Below are 7,773 nucleotides of genomic sequence, written 5' to 3'. Positions count from 1 at the left end.
TACAGATCAGCTAGAGCTAGCACCTGCTGCTCTGCCTGAAGTTAAGGAAAAAAAAAAAAAAGGAGAGCCAGCCTTAAATAGAGACACACTAAAGTTATTGCCAAGATTATAATTTTCGTGCAGTATCAAAGGCGAATGCCACATACCCATTCTACACCCAACCAGACACGATATCAGTCATGGTAAATTGTGGAGGTAAAAGTAAACAATCAGAACTAAAACCAGTAAACCAACAAATCTCCTGGTTCTAGTACTATAGCATTAAAGTTTAAAGTCACGTGGCTATGCTGCTCAAAAAATAAAAAAATAAAGTCACCTACCTTGGTTATGCCAGAGACTAGTTCTGTTAATTATATTTGCATCTTCAGTTTACTATTTCTCAAGATTCCAGTTGAGTTAGCAGATGGTGCTTTGAAAATGTTCCCAATAAATTACGGCTCTGTTCCCCAACTCAGTTCTAAATCAATTGAGGGTCAGCCAAAAGAGTCAGTCAATGGGAGACAAAAATATCAGTTTTCTCATAGAAGAGACTTAAGAAAATAGGGCTTAGATGCATGACAAGAATGAGGTGTCTAATGTGGAATCCTCATGTTAGACACAACCCCCCATTGGCAGGTCACACTGGAACACCTCATGCTTCACTCTGGATAAAGGAACTGCTTTTACCATCAAGCTTAGGACAGATCAGGGCACATATTCTCTGTGTGTCGACTTATTCAGAAGGGAGAGAGAGAGAAGTTCAAAGCTCCTAACCCCAAACTTACTAAAGAGAAAATTCGCTTTTCTTCAACTAAGATAAATTGAATAAAGAAGGATTGAGAGCCCAAAAAGCCAGAGGAAAGGAGTTTTTGTCTGTATCTCTTTGACATGTTATGTTCATAATTCACTTGATTGCATGAATGATAATCTTTATTTTGACCTTTAGCTTGAAATAACACATCCTAAAGTCTATTATAATTATGTATCTATTATTGATTTAAAAAAAAAGAAAAACTATGGAAGTAAATGTGCACTCTTCAGCTCGTGAAATACCTCATAAACCTCTCCAAATGCTTATATAATATTGAAAAGAGAAAACAGTATCGTATTTTGAGGGGGAAAATGCAACAATATGATGCTTCCTTCAGGGAAAATGAAAAACTATTAGAAACAGCAAAGGCCAAAAACACTAAGCAACCAGTTTTTAGAAATTATTTATCACTTGAATTTGCTGTAGAAAAATCTACTTCCTGTAGAGATATAAGAATTTCAGCCACAGAACTAATGTCCTGAGAATTCATTTGATTTACTCTAAAATCTCAGAAAATTGGGCACATTTTTAAAGTGTTTAAGCCAGGATAAACTGTATCAGATTGTTTCTTTTGATAAAATACAGATATATATAGTACTTTTCAGTCACAGGTCAGGACTTAACTAGTAAGTAATCAACTTATATTTTAGCCTAACTATATATACTCTTTTAAAAAATATTAGAACTGATGTGATTGATATTCAGTGTGTGTGTGTATGTGTGTAGCCACCTTTGTTATTCATCTTTTTTGTATACCTGGCAGCCTCATGAATAATGTCTGACTGGTTTATCATTTTTATTTATGCCTTTACCTTTCTTTTTTTTTTTTATCATTTTGGGTACTTTTTTCTTTAATGATTCAACAATTTAAATATGATGAATAATTTTCATTTAATGCATATACTTTTTGTTCACTTTCTATTAATTAGCAATACAGTTGTAAACATTGTCGCTTAAAACTGCATACCAAAATTTACAAGGTTATACAAAATTTTATGACCACAAATGCCTATGTTAAGAATGAATAAAATACCCCTACATCAATAACTTAGCATACCACCTTAAGAAAGTATAAGACAAGTACAAATTAAACCCAAAGAGAAAATGATAAAGATTGAAGAGGAATAATGTAAATGAAGAGTATATAGATTTGTTTTAGCTAAACCCCACATACTCACACTAAGAAATACATCTTACCTCATGACCCAGTGTATGTGTATCTTTCTGTCTATCAGTCTTTGCCTGCATTTATCCACCTATCCATTTGTCTATGAGTCCATTTATCATTTTCATACAGATGTATTTAACTTTGTAAACAGGTCATTTATGGATAATTCCCTCTTGTTCTATTTTTAATGGTTTCAATATTTGTTTTGAATTTTTCTATAACTTGTCATTTAAAGTGTCTTAAGCTTTCATTTTTTTTTACAATTATCCCAATTTTATTGAAATACAATAAATTGAAATTAGCATACCGTAATTATAGAGCTTGAGGTATATTCACTTAATACACTCATATATACAGCACTCAAATCAAGAAACTGAACATTACAGCATCTTGGAAGTCACTCCCATGTCACCAAAGATTAAACACTGATCTGACTTTCATGGGTTAGTTTTATCCATTTTCATAATTATATGCTGGGAACAATAAAATGGTATATACTCTTTTTCTTATCTTTTTTACTTCAACCCTTTTCACCCATTCTATCCACTCCTCACTCCTTGCCTCTGGTAAGCACTAGTCTGTTCTTTGTATCTAAGGGCTCTGTGTGTGTGTGTGTGTTTTAGATTCAACATATAAGAGAGATTATACAGTATTTGTCTTTCTCTGACTTATTTCACCTAGCATAATGCCTTTGAGGTCTATCCATGAAGTTGGAAATAGCAAGGCTTCATTCATTTTTATGACTGAATAATATTCCACTATATTTGTTCCACTTTATATATTCATTATATATTCATTACACTTATATATATTCATTACACTTCTTTATCCATTCATCCATCAATAGACACTTATGTTGTTTCTGTATCTTGGCTATTGTAAATAACACTGCAGTTAAAATAGGGGAGTATATGTCTTTTCAAATACGTGTTTTTGTGTTTTTCAGGTATATAACCTGAAGCAGAATAGCTGAATCATTATGGTAGTTCTATTTTTAATTTTTCGAGGAACTCCATACTGTTTTCCATATTGGCAAAACCAATTTACATTCCCACCAACAGTGCACAAATGTTTCCTTTTCTCCATATTCTCACCAACACTTGTTATTTCTTGCCTTTCTAATAATGGCCATTCTAACAGATATTAGGTGATAACTCACTGTAGTTTTGATTTGTGTTTCCCTGATGATTAGTGATGTTGAACACCTTTTTTGCATACCTGTTGGCCATATCTATGTCGTCTTTGGAAAAAACATCTATTCAGATCCTCTGCCCATTTTTAAATCAAATTGTTTGTTTGCTATTGAGTTGTATGAATTCTTTATATATTTTAGATATTAGCCTCTTATCAGGTATATGAATTGCAAATATTTTCTCTCATTCAGTATGTTGCCTTTTCATTCTGTTAATAGTTTCCTTTGCTGTGCAGAAGCTTTTTAGAATGATGTAGCCCCACTTGTTTATTTTTGCTTTTGTTCTCTTTGCTTTGGTGTCAAATCCAAAAATCACCAAGAGCTATGTCAAGGAGCTTACTGCCTATGTTTTCTTCTAGAAGCTTTCTGGTTTCAGGTCTTATGCTTAAGTCTTTAATTCATTTTGAGTTAATTTCCTTGTATAGTGTAAGATAGTGGTCAATTTCATTCTTTTGCATGTGACTGTCCAGTTTTCCCAGCACCATTTATTGAAGAGATTGTCCTTTCCCCATTGTATATTCTTGGCTCCTTTTTCATAAATTAATTCACCATGTATGTGTGGGTTTATTTCTGGGCTTTCTATTCTGTTCCATTGATCTGTGTGTATGTTTTTATGCCAATACTATATTTTTAAAATTACTGTAGTTTTGTAATATAATTTGAAATCAGGGAGTGTGATTCCTCCAGCTTTGTCCTTTCTCTAGATTGATTTGGCTATTTGGGGTCTCTCGTGGTTCCATACAAATTTTAGGATTCCCTGTTGTACTTCTGTGAGAAATGCCTTTGGAATTTTGATGGTGAATGCATTGAATCTATAGATTTCTTTGGGTAGTATGGACATACTAAAAATACTGATTTTTCAATCCATGATCATGGAATATTTTTCCATGTATCTATATCTTCTTCAATTTATATCATTGATGTTTTATTGTTTCCAATATACAGGTATTTCATCTCCCTGGTTAAATTTATTCATAGATATTCTGTTCTTTTTAATGCAATTATAAATGGATTGCTTTCTTCATTTTTCTTTCTGATAGTTTATTATTGTGCAGATTTTTGTGTATTGATTTGATATTCTGCAAGTTTACTGAATTCATTTATTAGCTTTAATAGGTTTTTAAAGGAATCTTTAATATATAATACATCATCTAAGTGACAGTTTTACTTCCCTTCCAATTGGGATGCCTTGCTTAATTGCTCTGGTAAGACCTTCAATACTGTCTTGAATAAAAGTGACAAGAGCGAGCATTCTTATCCTGTTCCTGATCTTACTAAGAAAACGTTCAACCTTTCACCATTATGATGTTAGCTGTGGGCTTGGCATACATGGCCTTTAATATTTTGAGGTATGTTCCCTCTATAGACGGATGTTAAATCTTATCAAATGCTTTCTGTGTCTATAGAGGTGATCATATGAATTTTATCCTTTTATTTTATTAATGTGGTATATCACACTGACTGATCTATGGATGTTGAGCCGTCCTTATATCTCTGGAATAAATCCTAATTGATCATAATAAATTATCTTTATTATAATGTATTGTTGAATTTGGTTTGCTAATATTTTGTTGAAGATTTTTTGCACCTCTGTTCATCAAGGATATTGATCTGTAACTTTCGTTTTCTGTGGTATCTTTGTCTGGTTTTGGTATCAAGGTAGTGCTGCCTTATAGAAATTACTTTGAAGGAGTTTCCTTCTCTCCTGTTTTTTTTTTTTTTGGAAGAGTTAAAGAAGGATTTGAATTAGTTCTTATTTGAATGTTTGTTAGAATTCACCAGTGAAGCAGTCTTGACCTAGACCTTTGTTTGTTGGGGACTTTTTCATTATTGATGCAATCTCCTCATGAGTATTCAATTTGTTCACATTTTCTACTTCATCAAAATTCAATCTGGGTAGCTTGTATATTTCTAGGAATTTATTCATTTCTTTTATTTTTTGTATAGATATATTTTTATTGAATTATAGTCAGTTTACAATGTCAATTTCTGGTGTCCAGCACAGTGCTTCAGTCATACATGAACATATATATATATTCTTTTTCACCATGAGTTACTACAAGATATTGAATACAGTTCCCTACACTATATAGTATGAACTTGTTGTTCATCTATTTTATATATATATATTAGTTAGTATCTGCAAATCTTGAACTCCCAGTTTATCCCCTCCCACCCTCTCCTCCCTGGTAACCACAAGTTTCGAATCATAGAGTATATATATTCTTTTGCAAATGGCTTAGTCTGTTGAGCAAAAGTATTTTGAGATATATCCATGTTGTAGCCTACATCATTTTTTACTTCTGTATGGTATTCCATTTTATGGATACATCACATTATATCTGTGTATTCACAAACTGATGGGCACTCAGATTATTTCAATTTGGGGCTATTATGAATAATGCTGCTAGGAAATCTGAGTATAAGTTTGGACATGTGTTTTCAATTCTCATGGATAGATTCCTCAGAATGTAATTACTGGGTAAGTTTGTTTAACTTTTAAATAAATTGTTAGACTATTTACCAAAATGTCTGTAGCATTTTAGATTTCCATCAGCAATGTCTAGGAATCCACTTTCACATATTTACCAGCCCTTGGTATTGTCTGCCTTCCTCATTGTAGCCATAAGAGTGAGTCTGTCATTATGGGCTTAATTTTCATCCTCCTAACAAGTAATGAGATTGTTGACCTTCTCCAGCATATATTAGCCATATATATGTCTTCCTTGGTGAAAAGCACATTTGGCATTTTGTCCATTTTTCAATTGAGTTTCTTATTTTTCAGTTGTAAGTAGTATATTCTGGATACAAGTCCTTTGTCAGACATATAATTTGCAAATATACTCTTCCAATCTGTGACTTGTTTCCATGTCTTTAATGATATGTTTTGAGGCACAGTGTTTTGTTGCTGGTGGTGGTGGTTTTCTTTTAAAAAATGAATTCCAAGTTATCATTTAAAAAAAGTTCTAGTTCATGCTTTGGTGTCATTTCTGAGATCTTTTTGCCTAAGTCAGTGTTACAAATATTTAACTTTTTTTCATTAGGCTCGTATCATTTTAGCTTTTAGCACTGGTATTTTTATGTTTTTGCATGTATTTCTTATAATTTTCTGCAAATAGGATCGTGTCTTCTGAGAATAAAGTAAGTTTTGCTTTCCTTTAACAATGGAGATTATTTTTAATTTAATTGGATTTATAATAACAATTGTTACTAGAGAAAATTGTTATAGAGGAATAATTATTATAGAAGAAAAGCAGTTGTTCACTATTAAGAATGTGTTAGACAGGTATTTGCTTCTATTCCTAGTCTTTTGAGAATAACTTTCTGAGACATAGCTTGACTAAAACTACTTTTTTTGTGCCTATATTAAATGCTAAGCTATGCTATAGTTATTTGGGGAGTTCAGGCGGAGTACACCTGATGTGAGGTGCTGTACTCAGTACCCTTGCAGGTAGCATGTTAAATACAACATTTCCCTGGGTCATTGGTGAAGGTCCTCCTCTATCAGTCTCTACTTGCTAAACCAAGTGACTTTTAGTTGTTCAGTACTTATGGGACAAGGGGAATTTGACTAATCAGATCCAGTTTTTCTATATTTATTTATTCAAATAGTATTTAAAATAATTACCCCAACTATTAACAGAAATACCTCTCTTACATATGAATTTGTAATGTGGACTTCCAAGATTGGGAAGTCTATTAAAATGTTTTTAAGTTATTGGAGTTTTCTTCTGTGAATATCTTCTATTCTTCATTTTTCATTAATATGTTTCCATCTATTTTCTCTATACTTATATTCTTCTGAATTTCTGGTCTGCTAACAGTAGAATGTCTTAGATGGAATTCTTCAGAAGCAGGTCTTGTGACGCCAACACATGTACAAATGATTTATGAACAGTATGTTCCAGGAGAAGCCAAATAGACGGTGAATACCATGTAAAGTGTCAGCATTAGCCTGGGTCTGCAGGAGAGCTCTAGTGTGAGCTAACTTCAGAGTTAGTTCCAAACTCAAGAAAACAATTCAGGCTTTTATATTTCCTCACTGACTAAGGCTCACCATTGAGAGTCGGAGGCCATAAACTACTAGGAGCTCCAAGTTCTGTGTATATAGAGGTAAAGCAGGCCCAGTAGCCAAGGACAGGCCTCCAAAGACAGTATTGGACACAGGATATTAGAAGAAAATGCATACAGAGTTGGGGTGTGAGCTTACAGATAACAAAAAGAATCCAAGTAATCTGAGTGGGGTACTGACAATGCCCACTACATCAGATTTTCATGCTTTGCATTATTATTGAGAATTCTTAATATATTTTATAAATCTAAGTTATTTGATCTTCTTAAAATTGTTCTGGCTTCAACTATATTCCAGGACCCAAATGAGGTATTTCACAGATAGTATTTCCATTTTAATGGAAAACATTTAGATAATATAAGTATTCAAAAATAGAATGTTTTCTGTTATGCATAGTGGATTGCTAATAAATGAAATTGAATATAAACATCAGTATTGGATAGGAGATAAAAATCTATATACTATCCTTCTCAAATCTAAAATTCAGAATCTTTTTAAAATTATTAAACAGGGGAGAAGGTATAGCTCAGTGTTAGAGTACATGCTTAGCA

The sequence above is a fragment of the Camelus ferus genome, chromosome 3 (genome assembly GCF_009834535.1).
Source record: "Camelus ferus isolate YT-003-E chromosome 3, BCGSAC_Cfer_1.0, whole genome shotgun sequence".
NCBI lineage: Eukaryota > Metazoa > Chordata > Mammalia > Artiodactyla > Camelidae > Camelus > Camelus ferus.
Note: the sequence above shows the minus strand (reverse complement) of the source record.